Source organism: Aulonocara stuartgranti (genome assembly GCF_965226115.1).
Source record: "Aulonocara stuartgranti genome assembly, chromosome: 20".
Lineage (NCBI taxonomy): Eukaryota > Metazoa > Chordata > Actinopteri > Cichliformes > Cichlidae > Aulonocara > Aulonocara stuartgranti.
In genome coordinates, this window is record NC_138956.1 from 21603931 (window position 1) to 21620737 (window position 16807).

Sequence of the window (16807 nt, forward strand, 5' to 3'; positions counted from 1 at the left end):
GCTTTCTGCTTACACACTGACTATTGTGCGCATCAATCCTTCCACTGTCGTACTAATAATAGACCTAATTGCCTCAGTCAGCCCACTAGCTTTCTCTGCCCCTCTATGCATCTCAAAAAGGAGTAGAGAACTGTCTTATGACACGCTCATGCCATAGAACATGGAGTAAATCAGGATATATATAACTACCAGACATAAATACCAGTGGCACTCTGCATGGTGTCCATCATCTACCTAGACTCCATCAACTTATCTCATAAAATATTAAGCATCCAGATGCCAAAATATTTGCCAGGGCTCAGCCAGACCGTGCAGCGCTTTTTTCTCTCTCTCTTTCTCATCCATTATAAATAGAATGGAATAAAACTAGGCCTCGTGACATGTTGTCTCCTCCGACCTCAAAGACCTACCCTATTTGCAGTGGTTTGTTTTGTTGGGGAGAAGCCCTTGTGAGATCTAAACAATATTTTGCTTGAGAATATTTAGCTATTATTGAATTTTACCCTGTCCTTGTACGTATATTGTGAAAAAAAATATGTAGATCTTCTTTGAATTTCCTGCTTGAATTAGCATTCAATGAATCTGAGTGCCTTTTTTCCTTCTTCGCTCAGAGAGGCAGAATTGCGTAATTACTCTAAAAGGAAAGGCAGAGGTGGAGGTTTGGCAGTCTTAATCTCTCAGAGTAGAGCCTCTTTAAGGGAGTGGTGACTGCAGGGCCAAAACATCCATAAACCTGCAGGCAACAGCTATCGCATCAGAGCATGTTGGTCCTGCACTACAGCACTACAGAAAACACGGGCAAAAACAATAAATCTACCCAGGATTTCCAAAGTCAGGGTCAGAATTGAAAGCAAAAAACTCGACAGTTCATTTTAAAACCATCTGCAGGAGATTAACATTTAGAAGATGGCCTACAATCTAACAGCCTTGAGGGGAAGGTGCATTTTTGAAAAAAAAGAAATAAAAAAAGAAATAAAAAGCTAAGGTCACTTCATTTGTAACCATGAATAGCTGATATAGCAAAAATAAATACCAATTACAATATAATAAACCACAACTCTGTTAAATTGATCCTGTGTTTTGTGTCTCTTGTATCCTATGAAAAGACAATATTTAGATACATTAACTAAGAATCACATGTTAAGATTTGCTATTAAATCTGCATTACAGCCAATAAATCCGTTTTTCACAGTACAGTTAGAGTTTCCTCTCATTCTGCATCACTGGCTCCAAGTTAAAACTTTTTAAGAGGTTTGAAATTATTTTATGAGTGATAATTATAATGTTCTCATAGACCACATACAATATATAAAAAGTGAACTGATTTTTTATATTGTATTGTATTTGTGGTATTGTATGAAATTCTGCAAAATTAAGCACTACTCAAAGGCCATACTATGTTTATGAATGTACCTACATTCTTAAGTCATTCACAAAGTTTGTGGGGGGGCTGGAGCCTGTTTCAGCTGTCATTTGGGGCTCGGTACACCCTGATCAGGTTGCCAGTCTGTCACAGTATAAACAGAGAGAGCGAGAGAGGCAACCATTCATGCTCACATTCACACATCCATATTTAGAATCACCAATTAACCAAACGTGGATGTCTCGGGATTGTGGAAGGAAACCTGCACTGGCTCAAACAGAAAAGTGATTGATTTCAATATGATTAAGAATAATATATGTTAACAATAACTAGGATATTTTTAATAAAATCATTCACCCTGAAAATGATCTTCATATTTTGGACATATACTTTTACAACCGACCACAAAAGCAGCACATTGAAGGCAGCAAAAACACAACCAATAAGTTTTAGCCCTTACTTTATCTGTTTCAATAGTCACCCTTTTTTAGATTGATCTATTTTACTCGAGTTATCACTAAAGGCATACATTTGATTTTGATTTTTAAATGTATCCTGTTCAAAAACTCAGAGGCATTAAAAATCGTCTTTTCAATCATTTCAGTCGTTGATCTGTTGCTGCGTACAAATCGAATGACCTGTGGTATTTAAAGAAGCAAACATTTTGGTTTACAGACTTGAAGAAAGTACTTGTGGGATTTAAATGGTGTCTTTTAACAAAAAAATGTTGGATTTCATCTAGTTCAGCATCAAACAGCGTGCAGGACCTTTTCTTATCTTTTGATCCCCAGCCAAACACAACAGTCGCATCCAAATTGCTTTGCTGCTTTGAATGTTTGGAACATTTGCCTATGCACACCCACCCCCCCCCACACACACATGCACACACACACTTCCTGAATACCCTCTAGGCTCATTTTGAATTTTTATAAAGGAGACTCCCACTGCAGCCACAGATAGATGAGCAGGTGTGCTAACCCCGGGGTCCGGAAGCCTTCCAATTAAGACACATAGAACCAAAAACATTCCTCCACACTGACCTCGCCAGCAAACATTCACTTCAACGAAAACACGCTCGCTGCCTGCTTCTATGAGCTGTCCCTCCTGCTGCTCCACCCAGCATAGTTTTAAATCTATTTACATGAGCTGTGTAATAAACCCAATTTCATCTGGGTCCAGCTGTTCAGTAAAAAAAAAAAAAGAAAAAGAAGAAGAGGGAAAAAAGTATTTGTTTGGTTCTTTTAGAAAATGAGTATCTATATTGTATCTTTTTATGGCTGTGTATTTGCATGTGATTTGTGTTTATACATATGCACGTGTACTTCAAATCTTTCTCCCCTTCAAAGACTGCCTGGATCAGAGGCAGTTATGCTTATTGTGCCAACTTAAAAATAGAGGTAAGAGCGGAGTTCCTGCTGAGCTACAATACCATTTGCTGCTTTATTGGTACTGTGCCGAGTTCATGCCTCACTGAACACCTCCCAAGCATCCAAAATTATTACCTATCACATTATTTAGTCATTTGTAACTGAAAACATACAGTCATAACTATTCAACTAATTAAGATTGCCAACCTTGTAAAAAAAAAGGTGTATATAAAAAAAGAAGGATCCACCATGACTGACTCAATTGTGAAGATTGAGAGGATATTTGAAGAACAATGTAAAAGGGAAGTGAATTGTACTCTTATTTTTGCAGGTTGACCATTAATGTCAACCTTATCAAAGTCATTTGTCTCAGGATTTGTTGAACATCTCCAAAATGCTCTTTTGTCTGTGCTTGAGTGACACTGTTTTCTGAAAGGTTAATTGCTTCTTGTAGTAATAAAAGGCCAGATTCAAGACTGTGATTGACATAAATAGAGGTGCTCTCCCTCTACTTCGAGGTTTTCCACTACGTCCATACTTGGTGCTGGGTCAGTTTCAGACAATTGTGATTTATTATTAATGACATTCAGTGCACTTCCTGTGACATTCCTTTTATTGGGTCTTGTGCCTTTATGTGGCCCATCTAAGAGAGATGCTTGTCCGCCCATGGCCAGCTTTATAACCGAAGAGGAAATAAATTTTCCAATGTCACAGCCACAGCCAACAACGACTTATTTGATGCTAAAGATCAAATGATTCATTCCGCAATTGTGTATGAGAATTTACTTTTAGGCAACAACAATACAAACAGCAGTGTAATACATCTTCTGCTTCTCCACGCGAAGATTACTCTGTATCTGTGCAGCATTGGACTTCACACACTGGGACGCAAAGTTGACATAGCCATTTGCTAACATAGTCTGTTGTGTAGCAAATGCAGAGGATAGATTGGGTGGATGAAAGTTTAAAACGGGAACAAAAAAGCAGCACGAGAAGGATTCGGGAAAAACTTCACCAGCAGCTGAGGCGAATTGGTGATGCCTCATTTGTATTCACTCCTCAGTCCACGAATTCTCCACAAGGAGCTTTGGGGTTGAAAGATTTTAAAAGTTTAGGAGAATTGCCCACAATACATACTGCTGCAAAAAGACGTGTACGGGAAGTGTACAGGGAAGCTGAAACTCCAATGGCTCAGCAGGTTTTTTTGTACACACACTTGGAAGTGTGTGCCAGGCCTGAAGGTCAACGTGCCTCCTCATCAGCCCTTTTGTGTGGTCCACACAACGCACAAAGCAGCTGGAGGTTGGAGGCCCGGGGTGCAGGGCAGCCCGTCATTGACCACCACTCCCTGCCTAATTACCTCCCTGCCCTGGCCCTGTGTTCACCCAGCCCTCTCCAGTAAGTAAGGCTGGGCTGCTGAGATGGCTGGGAGCCTAGCCTCATTAGATCCTACAGAGTCCTTCTGACTTCAGCAACATGCACACACTACTAGACACCATCATACACTAATGGGTTAGCAAGAAGGCTGAGACAGATCATAAAACATGTGAAAATAGATCACAGAAGCACAAATCTTAGGGTTCACCTAACACACATTAGTCTTTTAACACCCTTACTTACGACGGGTAAACAATATGGAAATGCACGTTTTTCTTCTTACCAAGGTGTTATGGTAGTGACTCATCCACTCCACATCTAGGTGGTTAGTCCTTTAATGGGTCTACTAAGGACTCATGCGCACGCTCATATGCACACACCACCACTATCCCCCCTCCCGTAATAAGCTTTGATTCCCTCCCATGTCAGCAGAGTTTCCCTATCAGCGTCTTTCCCGCCGCGACTGAGATGGAAAAAGCTACTTTACTTAGGGGTCTTATTTGTTTGCCTGTTTGTTTCTCTCTGTTCGCTTTCATCTTTATCTTTTATGACTGCCCCCTTCTCCCTTCCAAACTCCCCAGAGAGACAGGCGTGGGGTGGGGAGAGGTTGGGGAGGGACAAGTGTGGGGAAAAGACAGAGGGGGGCTCTTTTGAAGGAGAACGAGGAGAATTGAAAATGGCCGGTGTTATGAAGGAGGCAAGATGAAGAAAGTCAATCTGCCTGTGAGGGTAGAGGAGTGGGTGAACGAGGGAGAAGGAAGTGGAATGAAAAGAGGGGGAGAGCGAGCGACAGAGAGAGAGAAATTCTGTTTGAGCCTCTTTGTCTATGAAAGAGGGAAATTAAGAGTAACGGCATGAAGAACGGTGTGAAGTATAACTTTGATAGAATAATCCTTACCCAGGGAACCATCCTCACTATGCTCAGGCTGCCAGGCTGTTGGTGCAGGCAGAGGCCACAGGGAGGTGCTGTGACAGAGGGGGCTTTGACAATAAAGCTCCTCTCACCAGCAGCACTGCTCATCAAGCAGTGTGCCGCTCCAGAGCACAAGCTGTTTTCTCACAGAGATAGAACTGTGACGATACAAGCAGGACCTATAAAAACTTTTTGCTCACGTAACAAGAATGGATGGCAGTAGAAGTTTCAAACAGGCCTTGTTTTATCACATTTTTTTTGACATTCCTGCCTAAGGCTACTAGGATCCAACCATCCTAATGCAGATTTGTAATTAAGATTCCCTTTCTCTCATCAAGCTTCTTTGTTTTTCCATTCACAGTTCTCACAAGGTCTCTTGTTTGCCAATCCTCCAGACTGTGATTGTCATAATTGCATTGCACAAATGGAATCAAAAGAGATGAGTCAAGTGTGAAAAAAAAAGAAGAAAAAGAAGAGGGGGGACTACACTGCATAAATCTTTTGATGTAAACTTAATGAGGAACTATCTGCTCCTCACATTTGCACCTTCATTTTTTCCCCTGTTCAGGCACTGATGAGTGTCATTTATTTATTTGCTGGTTAATTTCTTTAGCGGCTATACTCTGGGGCGCACACGTTATAATAAAGAATGAGGTGATTTGTTTTCTCTCTTTCATCGGTGTGCTGCTTATGCCGTCCCTGATGGTTTGGACCATACAGCGACTGTAAGATGGAAGTCAGTATATTAATCAAGACGTTGGCAAAGTAAAGCATCCTAGATACTGCCAAATCCCACTGGTCTGCGTCACGACCTATCCCAAAATTCACTTCGGGGTCACTCTACTGTAAGATAATACAGAGTGCAGCCTCCTCCCTATCTATATGATCCATGACAGCTCAGGCTGTTTCCAGGGGACAGTCACTGACACATACACTTAGTTCCCGAATCATATCCTTGACTTTGACCTTCATCCAACTACTGCGCAGTAGCTTTGAGCATTACTGGTTAGGCCTTGCCTACAAAATGAGTTGTTAAAACTGCAGTCGTAGCCCCCTTTTGAACTCAGATGAGGTCACTCTGTGTGTGCTAGAGAAAGCCGAAAGTCCTGCAATCACTGCTGTGTTGTAAAAGCTCAAATAAAAAATTAATGCAAACTGTTGTTACTTAGCTATTCTCTGTTCTTTGTTATCACTGTTTTCCTCTCTTCCTCAGTTGTTCTCTGGACGTATCTTCCTTTATTATTCTCTGCTCTTGTCTTTTTTGGCTGTGATCCTTTTCACTCTTTTCAAATGGCGCTTTTTTGGTTTTCCTCACTCGCTCTCAAGCGCTTTCTTGCTCAGGGCTTTCTGAGAGGGCCATTCCCTCCTGACGTTTACAAATGAAATGAATGAAAACCATTGGTACATGACTCCTCTACAGGGAGACGCTCCATTATACCTTGGTTGACTCAAACAGAAGCCTCCCCTCGATTGGCTAAAAGCAGGGATACCAGCCTGAAAAGGGTTATCCTAGACAGCAGAGGATGCAGGGAAGTGGAATAATGGCAGGCTTACAGAGAGAGCCTTGCCCAATGTTTTTTAGCTGTTTGAAAATTGATTTATTCTTACCGATCCAACAAACCCCATGTATTCTCAACCAATGGATGAAGGATGAAAGGTATCATTCGTCAGAAACCCACTGGTCCACTCAAGAGAACAGAAGCTGTTTGTGAACGTGGATAAAAATCCCGTATGTACACGCCACAGTTATGTGTCATCTTTTCGCTTCAGAACTGCAGCTACAAGACTGAAAAATTGGGCAAACTTTTTGGGGCAAGAAACATGATTTTGCTTTTTTATCCCCCTCAATATTCTTTAAATTGGATTTCAGTCCCCAGCCCCCCAGCCCCCTCCCTCATAATAGACTCCTTTATTAACCTGTGAAATGTTGCGAGAGCATAGCATAACAGAGTTCCTTTAAAAAGAATGTGCTCAACTTTTTCAGTGTTTTGAAAAAGGAAAAACATCTCTATTTTTTAATCCTGTATCCCAGAATGGTTGTTATTTTTTCCTCTCCCCTGAGGAGGAGTTAACAACCTTGAAGCTTTGTAAACATCAATGGTACGTGGAATAAAAAAGTAAATTATCAAAGTGATATTTCCCATGAAAACAAACATCTGCTATGATAAGTTATCATCATCTTTTATCTCTTGATCAATTCATACAGCAGTTTTCTTCTTTGTGACTACACCCGTTTTCCTCTATTTTATTACGCTGCTATCTTGACAGGCACTGATGTTTATCAAATTCTGGCAATTGTTTTGATGTTACTCATGATTTTCAGCAATTTAAATGACATGACAAAGGGAGGAAGCGTTAACAATCTTGTATTGTTAATATTAGTGGCGAGACCAGCGAAACCAAATTGGTGGGAAATAAAACAAGATGCCTTTGTGTTAGCGAAATCTCAGCAGATGCCAATCAAGCAATCTGAAAGACAGCTCTGTGTCCTGGGAGGGATGTAATGGAGTTCAATGTGAAGGCAAGGACGCCTTCCTCTGTAGACGACAAAGCAGTAATACACAGAGCAACGCGCTGAAATAAAACACAATCAATTCAAACAACAACACCACTGTGCTGGGACCCTCCCCCGCCATCCAGGGGCTTCCAATGTTTCAGAATGAAACCGAAAGCTGGCCCTCCTGCCTCCCGTCGCCTCCTTTCCTCCCCGACTCTCCCTGTTCACATCCAGCCTCACTTCCTCCCATCATAAATCTGGATAAATCCACAAACCACTGTCTGGCATGCTCCATCTGTCTCCCTCACTCATGTACTGCTAGAGAAAACCTCTCTGCATCCCTGCCTGCCAGCAGGCTGTCCTCCAGGCACACTTAAAAAAGAATGAAACAGACGAAAAAAAACGGGCTGCCGAATGTACACTGCGAAGACACGATGGCGACCCACCTCGACATTATATCACTGCTATTACTCATCTCCGTAAAACAAACTTTGAGACGCAATTACCATAATCTAAATCTCCTTTACTCACGATGCAATGTGATATTGATATTCAGACTGAATTTATTCAAATATTATGTCAAGATTGGATATCTTAAATCAACACATAGGTCATTTATTTAAGATCATTGAAGATCCTTGCTTTTATACCCTGATTTTCTTAAAATATGCTCCCCTTTAGTGTTCCACTAAAACAAGGAAAACTGTTTGAAATCCTTACTGTAGTGCTCATTTTGGTAAGTGTTTATAGGTCCGTATGTTAATGCAGACACAAAACTTTACAAGGGTGTATTTGAAATTTTGGTGCTATCTGAACCTTGTGGTGCTGAGCAATGATGTAAAAAAAAGGAATTAATGTAGTAATGACTGCTTAATACTCATGGGTTGTAAAGTTATTATGTTGATGGGCATTGTAGCTGGTCTGATCCCATTACAAGACAGGTCATTTCTGTAGCTTTCTGTCCTCCTATATTGTTTTCTTGAATTAAAAACAAGGAAAACGAAATTGTTTGACCATGGGCAATTTCAGACTCCCAGCTGGTTACACATTGACGCTTGGCCAGGCATCACTTCCTGTCATAAAATCATGGTTTTTAGTTAAAATAGAGCCTTACACAGCCTTAATAAAAGATAAAAGGCAAAATGTCCCCATCTGCAACAAGATTGTGAGACTATTCCTTGGCATATTACTTTTGCCTATGGTGTCACGGCATCTATTCAAGACGCTAAGGGACTTCTAATGACTATATGCAGGAAAGTCATTAGGAACGGTTACCTAGCGTGCTACAATGTGATGTCCACAGGTCTTGACCGGGTGTCAGTCTGTGGCGACTTGGGCGTAAAAATGAGTTGGCAAAATGTCAATTCACAATTTTTGAGTGAAACGGTGACAGTGAAATCAAGCCTTAAATTTTATGGACAGTGTCAAAGGCAAGCAGCAGGCAACTGCAGATGAGTGGAGTCACACTACAACAGGCCTTTGATATCCAACAAGAGGGAACACAGGAGGAGGGCACTCTGCATCAATGGTGGCATACTAAAGAATACATGCAAGCTTACACACACACACACACACACACACACACACATAAAAACAGCTCCAACAGACCACAGCCCAGCAGTCCAGACTGGGCTCATTACATCCCACGCACCCCTTCCCACCACTACCGCCAGGGTCCTGACCACACAGTGGGTCGACGCCGAGCCACAGGGGTCCATGTGTTAGCATTCAGCAGAGTGAGAAACAACAACACCAGTGGGCTCATATCATCATCCACCTCACAGCTCCCAGGGCCTGACATCTCCTCGCGGTGCTATTGTTTCGCCTGAACGCTGCTCTCTTGCCCTTTTCTCTCCACTACAGCGCTCAGGAAAGGGCTGCACAGTCAGTAGGTGGGGGCTTGTTTAGACAGCAGGGGACCCCATCGGCACTCCGGCACTCAGTGCCAAACATCAAATATGATTGGTCAAGGGATGTAAACGGGAGTTTGACAGGAAAATAATCTGACCATTACATGTGCTCGCCGTATTTTATAATCTTTGTATAACACAACATATATCAAAGTAGGGGAGAAAAAAAATTGTTTTTTTTTACCTGGTGACGACAGTGACAGCCCAAGAGGATCCAAAGACATAAAAAAGAGAGAAAACCATTAGTTTGCGAGATTTATGTGTTCTTGAGGAGGCATTAAGCCCCATGCATGAATAAGATTATACACAAGACATAAATTGACTATTTCCAAAGGGATTTAAAAAAGAAGCGTTTTGAATGGAGAATGCTTATGAAACTTCGTTCTTTGAAGCAACTCTATTGTTTTGTGGTTTTCCTTTTTTAGCTGTTGCTTGTGTAGCTGTTTGATGTGGAGATGAGTGAAACAGAGTTCCCCTGCACAACAGACTTTTGCAACTTGCCATTTGTTGCAAAATTTGATCAGGAGAGAACAACAGGTGACGGATTTCAGGAATTCAACTTCAGTTGTAGTTTTACATGTTTTTATATTCTTTACGTAAAATATCTTATAGCATTGCCCATCATCACTGTGCTGACCTTGGTTTTACCTGCCTAAGGATTGGAAACCACAGTGAGGCAGGCTGGATCAAGACACCCACTTTACTGTATGAGACTGCTGACACATATTGATATATGCATGCACTTCCCACAACTACACTCTTATAGTGTATAAATCAGAAGGGCAGCCCAGCACTTCTTGAGCTAGGGACTGAAAAACTATGCAACATAAAATTATATTTAATCCAAAATAAAATAATTTTAGAAAGTGCCAAACATTCCTAAAATGTCTCCTTATAATAGCGATGTATGTGGCTGCTAAACATGTTCCGCAAATATGCTTCACTCGGTCTGTGGGTGATGGTCGGTGGAAGGTTCTGGTCCCTTTCTAACACTGGTCTGGTTATGATAATCACCAAGAAAGCCCCCAATGAGCTGCCGTTCCAACTGACTTTAGTCATCGGCATTAAGAAAAAAAAAAGTTCCTATAAAGTATATTTCATGGCATCGCTTGTTTTATTCATACCGTGCTCCCGCCAGAATACCGCTTATCCTCGAGACCCTCTGCAGTTAGTTGCAATCTATGACAACGTTCGCATTACAGCAGTTGAGATTTTTACATTCTGTGTGAAATGGGTCTGCAGACGGAACACCACCTGTCATCAACACAAACATCCTGCTATCAACAAAAACAAACTAAAAACTGTGTCACACCATTAATGTAGGCTACTGATGCAAAACAACTTGTCTCACAATGATCATGTTTGTACTCTGCGCTGGTATTGCTTTCTTTGGTTCGTCCTTTTTCTTATTTGTGTGAGATGGAAACAATTTATTTCTTCTTTACATATAATAGAAAGAGTGATGATGAAACTAGCAAGGGCATTTGGTTTTCTTGTTCTCGCAAGACAGGAGACCCATTGAATTTCATGAATAAATGAATGAATTAAAATTCATCTAATCATACTTCAGGAATCTCCCCCACCCAACCACAACCATCCTTTACACATAGCCTCACTGCTAGACTGCCGAGGAACCTCCGTCAGTAGTTCCACTTGCAAACAAACACATTTAATCTTGGAGTACACAAAGGGGAAGAGGGGTGGGTGTGTGGGGCTTCGCTATGGCAACGGCACGTATCACCTTTTGCAATATGTCTCTTTGTGCATGCTTCTTCATTAGAATTCATGGATCATCAATGAAAACAATTTTTTGTCACTCATTTGGCACCATGTGAATGATTGTTTCCAAACCAATATGAGGGAGATGAAAATATAGACCCTCCATATTTAGACTAAATAGATTTTTGTTCTGCTTGTGACACCAGCGACTGTAATATATCTGACCAGTGAATGATTGAAGTGTAGTTTTCTCATAGTTCCACACTGCTTTGCTTTAGGTTAAATTAACTGATAAATGAATGCGTTATACACTATACACCGTTATACATCTTATGCTTCATGGGGAACGAGGCCCAAGCCAGGCAACTTATAACTTATAAATGTTGGAGCAGAGATTTATTCAAAATATATTAAAAAAAATAACATTTAAGCAAAGAAGGCCAAGCTGAACATTTGTAAACTTATTCCTTCTTGACAGCGCAACAGGAGCAAGCTGTTTCAAAATGAGTCTGGAGACCACAACATGCTCTAATTGATATGACCTTTAATTGCTCATTCAGTGCAGGAAAGAAGAGGAAGACATCAAGCCAGTCCACTGTGGCTCAGGCTAAAGAGGCGCCGCGTAGATTGGCCTACACTCCCAGGCCCCGTGGACATAATTAAACCTGAATAACAAACACTTACACAAGTGTTCTACTCTCCTGAACAGGATTCTGAAAACATCTAGGACACCAGCTCAGATCTGTTAGTTGGTCCCTCAATCAGTGTTCATGTGTTGACATATTTTACTTGTGGCAAAAAAAAACCAAAAAACGGTTAGTTAATAATATGCAGAGCTGGGGTTTGGAATCATGTAAAATAGAGTGTGAAAACTAAAGATTTTGGAATTTAACAAATCATGATTATTTACAATACTTTCTTTCTTTACTAAAGTAACAATAAGTATCACAAACACACTAAAAGAACAAAAAGAGAGTGAACCTCTAATAAATATCCTTTCCTCCAAATTTAATGGATGAAAAAGCCAAGGTAGCATGTGAATCCACCCACAGGCACATTCCCAAATTGTCAGCAGATGCCTAATTTTTAAACAGGACTTCCGAACTGTGCACTTTAACACATTAAAAAAGCAATTCTGCATCTTGTGCAATAGTTATCCACAGGGAGCAGGAAACTGTTCGCAGAGCATGTTTTATGTAGAAAGCACAAACTGAATAACAACTGGACCTTTGCATGGAATTAGAGTTCATTAATTATTTTACACAGAAGTCCAGAAGCCTCTCCGTTGAGTGAGTGCTCAGCTTCAAGTAAGCCGTGAGTTCAAGACGTCCATCGGGGCCGTGGCAGCAGTCTGTTTGACTACTATGTATTCAGAAAAGCAAATGGCATGGTCACCAGATGATCCCCCTGGTGGGGGCTTGCTGCTGGCCTTTTGCAGACCTCCATCATCTCCACCTGCAGTCTGTCTACATCCCAGAGCGCTCCCATTAGAACAGCTACGAATGCAGGTGCTGGGCGTCTAGACAAGGGGCTCATTAGCTTTCCTGTGGCTCACCAGCTAGTGATTGCAGAGGCCTAAGCTGCCTTGCCTGGAGGGAGGGGACAGGTCCTGATTGAGAGCGTGCTTTATTACAGGGGCTTAGGTGGGGGCTTCAGGATTAACACATAAGTCTTCCACCTTCATGGGTGCGAAGAGCACTTGTAGTGCTCTGTGCAGCTGAAGGGGGAGTGCAGCCCAGGGAGTGAAACAGCTTTTCTCACTTTGCATTGATAGACTGACCAGAGGCTTAACTCACACGTCCTGGAGGTCTGGATGGATTTATGTTACTTACAGCAGTCAACCTAAATCTCTAAAGGGCACCGAGAAGTTTTTTAAATGTTAATTCAAGTTAATTAGTTTTAATAAGTTTGGCTTCACCATGCGAGCCTGGGTGTTTATGTGTGTATAACATTTTCAGACTACGGGAAAAGACCTCACAGTGCCCTGTAATTGTTTCAGCACTGTTTTTCACCACGGGGGAGAACCAGTAAAACGAGTGGCAGCCTGTGCCCTTTCCTCTCACAGGTCCCTTTCAAATGGGCAGACCTCAAGCCAACCTGCCCTTCAAAGTGATGCCTGCGTATGAGCAACATTTGAGCACCACTGCTCCAGTCTTATACCTTAAAAAGTCGTTTCTGTCTAAATCTGGCCATCAATTCTTATCTTGAAGATCTGACATATTAAATCTGCATGTGCAAGATCCACATCATGTTTTCCAATGTTTCTATTTTTCAAAATAGCAGCCCTAAAAAAATTGATTTGAAATGCCAAATTTGAGTCATTTGCATGCCTTACATGTATTTCTAATCTAACTTTCAGATAGCTTTCAGGCCTAATGTTTATAGTCAACAAAAGCGCGCACCTCTCTATATATTACCACAGCCACTTTCCTCAGATGATTAAGCGATAAGAAAGAAAGTCAAAACAATAGTGGAACAAACAACTTTTCTCTGCTCAGCCTTTTGCATAATTATGATGCCTGAGGGCCAACTGATTCACTGAAATCTGTTCTCTGTAGGGGGAGGGAAACCTAAAATAGCAGCCTCTGATTGTCACACAATTGGCTTAGACTGCACTGTGCAGCTGTGCACTGAGCCTGTCTGTCTGTCATTTAACTGATTGCTGCATGGCTGCCAACCTATCAGGTGCATCATCACTGAAATGTGGACTGATAAGCACACCACAAAATTTATCTCCAACTCCTTCCAGAAACATGGGGTCAAAAACTGTGTGTATATAGAGCACAGTGTGCTTGTGCATTAAACAGTTCCTCAAAATATATTCCATTTTTGATTACCATAATGCCACAATGGCAGAGTTCAAAGCTTGAATTTTACAGCTGCAGATATGAGCAGAGACAACCCCCAACCCATTCTTCTATTAGGAGACAGGAATAAAAGAAGAAGGAGCGATAGGAGAACAGACAGTGAATTGCAGGGCAGTCCTGGTTAATTACAGGGATACAAGTGTGATAAAACACCCATCCACCTCTGCGGGCTATTACTTCCTGCCAATACCTTCTTCATTGTTTCAGAGCTCATAAGAATATGCAGATACATAACTACTGGATGCAACAACCCGATGCAAAATGCCTATACTATACTACAAATGTTATCGAAGGTTAATCCCCAATATGGTGCCAGATTGGTCCGTGGAAGTTAACAAGGACTGAACACCCACCTCAGTTTTCATTCAAAAGCTTTGTCATCAGTATGAGAATTCAGCATGCATAATGAATGAAAAAGAAATTAATTTGCACATTTTTTCCCCCCCATTATTCTATCATCGCGTCAGTTGTGGCAATTTTTCAACTCTGAAAAAGAATATTGATTACCACCTTGAAAATAATTGCCCAATCAGTATTTCAGGTAGTAGGTAGCGTGCAAATACGATTGCAAAATGCAGTGAACAGCTAAGAGTCTTCAGTCAATCTTAGGCTCACACACTTTGTATCAACTCTTTGTTATTTTTGAGCAGTGCTTGTGTTACATGGCAGTATCTCAAAATGTTAATTAGTCTTGTCTGTGTATCTGATTACTGACATGCCTAAAGTGAGGGTGATAAAAGTGCAGTGTGGTTTATCTGTGCTCCTCTATTGAAAATAAGTTACAGATAAAACTGGTATCATGAGGTTCATGGATGATGAATCATGTCCACAGTATTTTCTCTCTCTTCCGAAGTCAATAGGCCTGTAACGTGAGCACAGCACAGGGCTGTCCCTAGGCAGGCAGACCGAGCCCGCTAATGAAAACAGAGGAAGGGAAGGGAGACAAAAAAGGAGGGGGAAAAAAAGAGAGTTCTGTGTCTGAACAAACACAGGAGGAATATCGTCAAGGTCCCTTTCAGAGAAAAAAAAGAGAAAGAGAGAAAGTGAAGGGGATAGAGGAACACTAAAGAGATGGGTGAAGTGATGATGAGGCCAGAAATTTGGGCTCGAAGAGGAAATAAAAACAGAAAACTTTTCCACCCTTTGTTTTGCTGCACACTAAAACACTGAGGCAAACAACATAGAATTATGATATAATAGTTCCTAAATAATTCTTTTATTTTCACAGTTCACTTATCTTTTTAAGTGCAGAGGATTACATGGGCTTTACAATAATAAAACAAAGCAGCTAGAGAATAATAAGCAGAGAATAAAGTAGGCCGGCACTATTTCCTACTGGGCAAACACACAAATGGGCTTTGTTTCATTTTTATGGCCATTTTAACATTACTTTATCAATAACAAATCAGACATTTTTGATAGCTCAGCATTCAAAGTAATAGGCAACAGAGCAATCCACGGAGCATGCAAAAAGTGTGGAAGTAAAATGGGCTCTCGCCGCACAGCCGTGTAACGGGAAAAGAAATAGGATGAGGCCTGTCACGAGGACGTCAGAAACTGGACTGTTCCAGAAATGCCCAAGTGTGGCCATACACTCAGGCGTGACGTTACAGCAAACCTATTATCTACTATTCTGTCACTTTAGCTTTTCCACAACAAACTTGGGACCACATTCAATTTCAACACCAGAGATGTCTGCTTCTCCGATCATCGCACTAGCACTCTCTTTCTCACCCTAGCTGAGTGGGTGTGTCCCCTCAGGGAGAAGACGGTGGTTTTTACAGCACTTCACCCAATCTTAAAAAAAGACACTTCATCAACACTCAGTACATCCAGAGTTGTTGTTTTTTTTTTCAATATTAAAGGCATCAGTGCTGCCACTAATCAAAACCTAGCAGGCAAACAGAAATGCAGTGTTTGCAGAGTATGTCAAAAGAGATAGCTCGCCAAATGGAAACTTTTCAGGAGGGATACATTCATTCAGGTCTCAGGGATTTGTGGGTGGGTTTGTGTGTGGGTATGAAATGTTTGGGAGGTAGTGATAGTGCATTCAAGATAACAATTCAGTGTTATCATTAAAATTCCATCAGAGATATGGCACAGGGATGGAGGCAAAAGAAATGCCCGAGATCTAAGAACTGAAGGCCTTACATCACAGATGGAAGTGCTGCTAGCTCGAGACCCTGCTTTTGATCTTTTCATTTACCTGGATAAGACCTGCTTGAAAAACACACTAAAGAAAACACAAACCTGTCAGGCATAGAAAGCAAACTTTTATGTGATGGCTGTCTGTCTGTGCCTAGCCAGACCCCCGAACCATATTTAAACAGCCACTATCTGCCACTCAGTGAATCAAAGACAGACTACTGTGAGAATCTTGGAGTTTCTAGGATGGTTTTGCACCCATAAAATATCTCTCTTTACAAGCACAAGGACATACTGAAAAGAACTCTCCAACCATAAGAAAATATAAACACTACTCCTTCTAACTCTCCCTCGTCATGTCATTTAATACAAGGATCAGGAAGGGCTGGGATGGCAATCTCAAGTCAATCTGTGACAGTTGAAAGCCAAGAGCCTTTCAGTCTCTGTCTCACTGCTCCTTTGTTTCCAGGAGTTGTTGTTTCTCACCTCTTTTGTTTCGGTAGCTCAACATTTCACTCGATCAGGCTTTTGTCAAGAGGGACCTGTGTGTTCGGTATTAAACCCGCAGAGGAGAATTAAGGAAAGGATGTTACAAAGATGAAACTGGAGTACTCCTGGGCTTCTTACTCTTGTCAATCAATAGGCAGGA

At 41.3% G+C, this 16807-nt stretch overlaps 1 protein-coding gene across 1 annotated transcript in view; it reads right to left on the bottom strand.

Moving 5' to 3' along the window:
- Positions 1-16807, bottom strand: part of camta1a (calmodulin binding transcription activator 1a) — a 278847-nt gene that overhangs the window by 185725 nt on the left and 76315 nt on the right.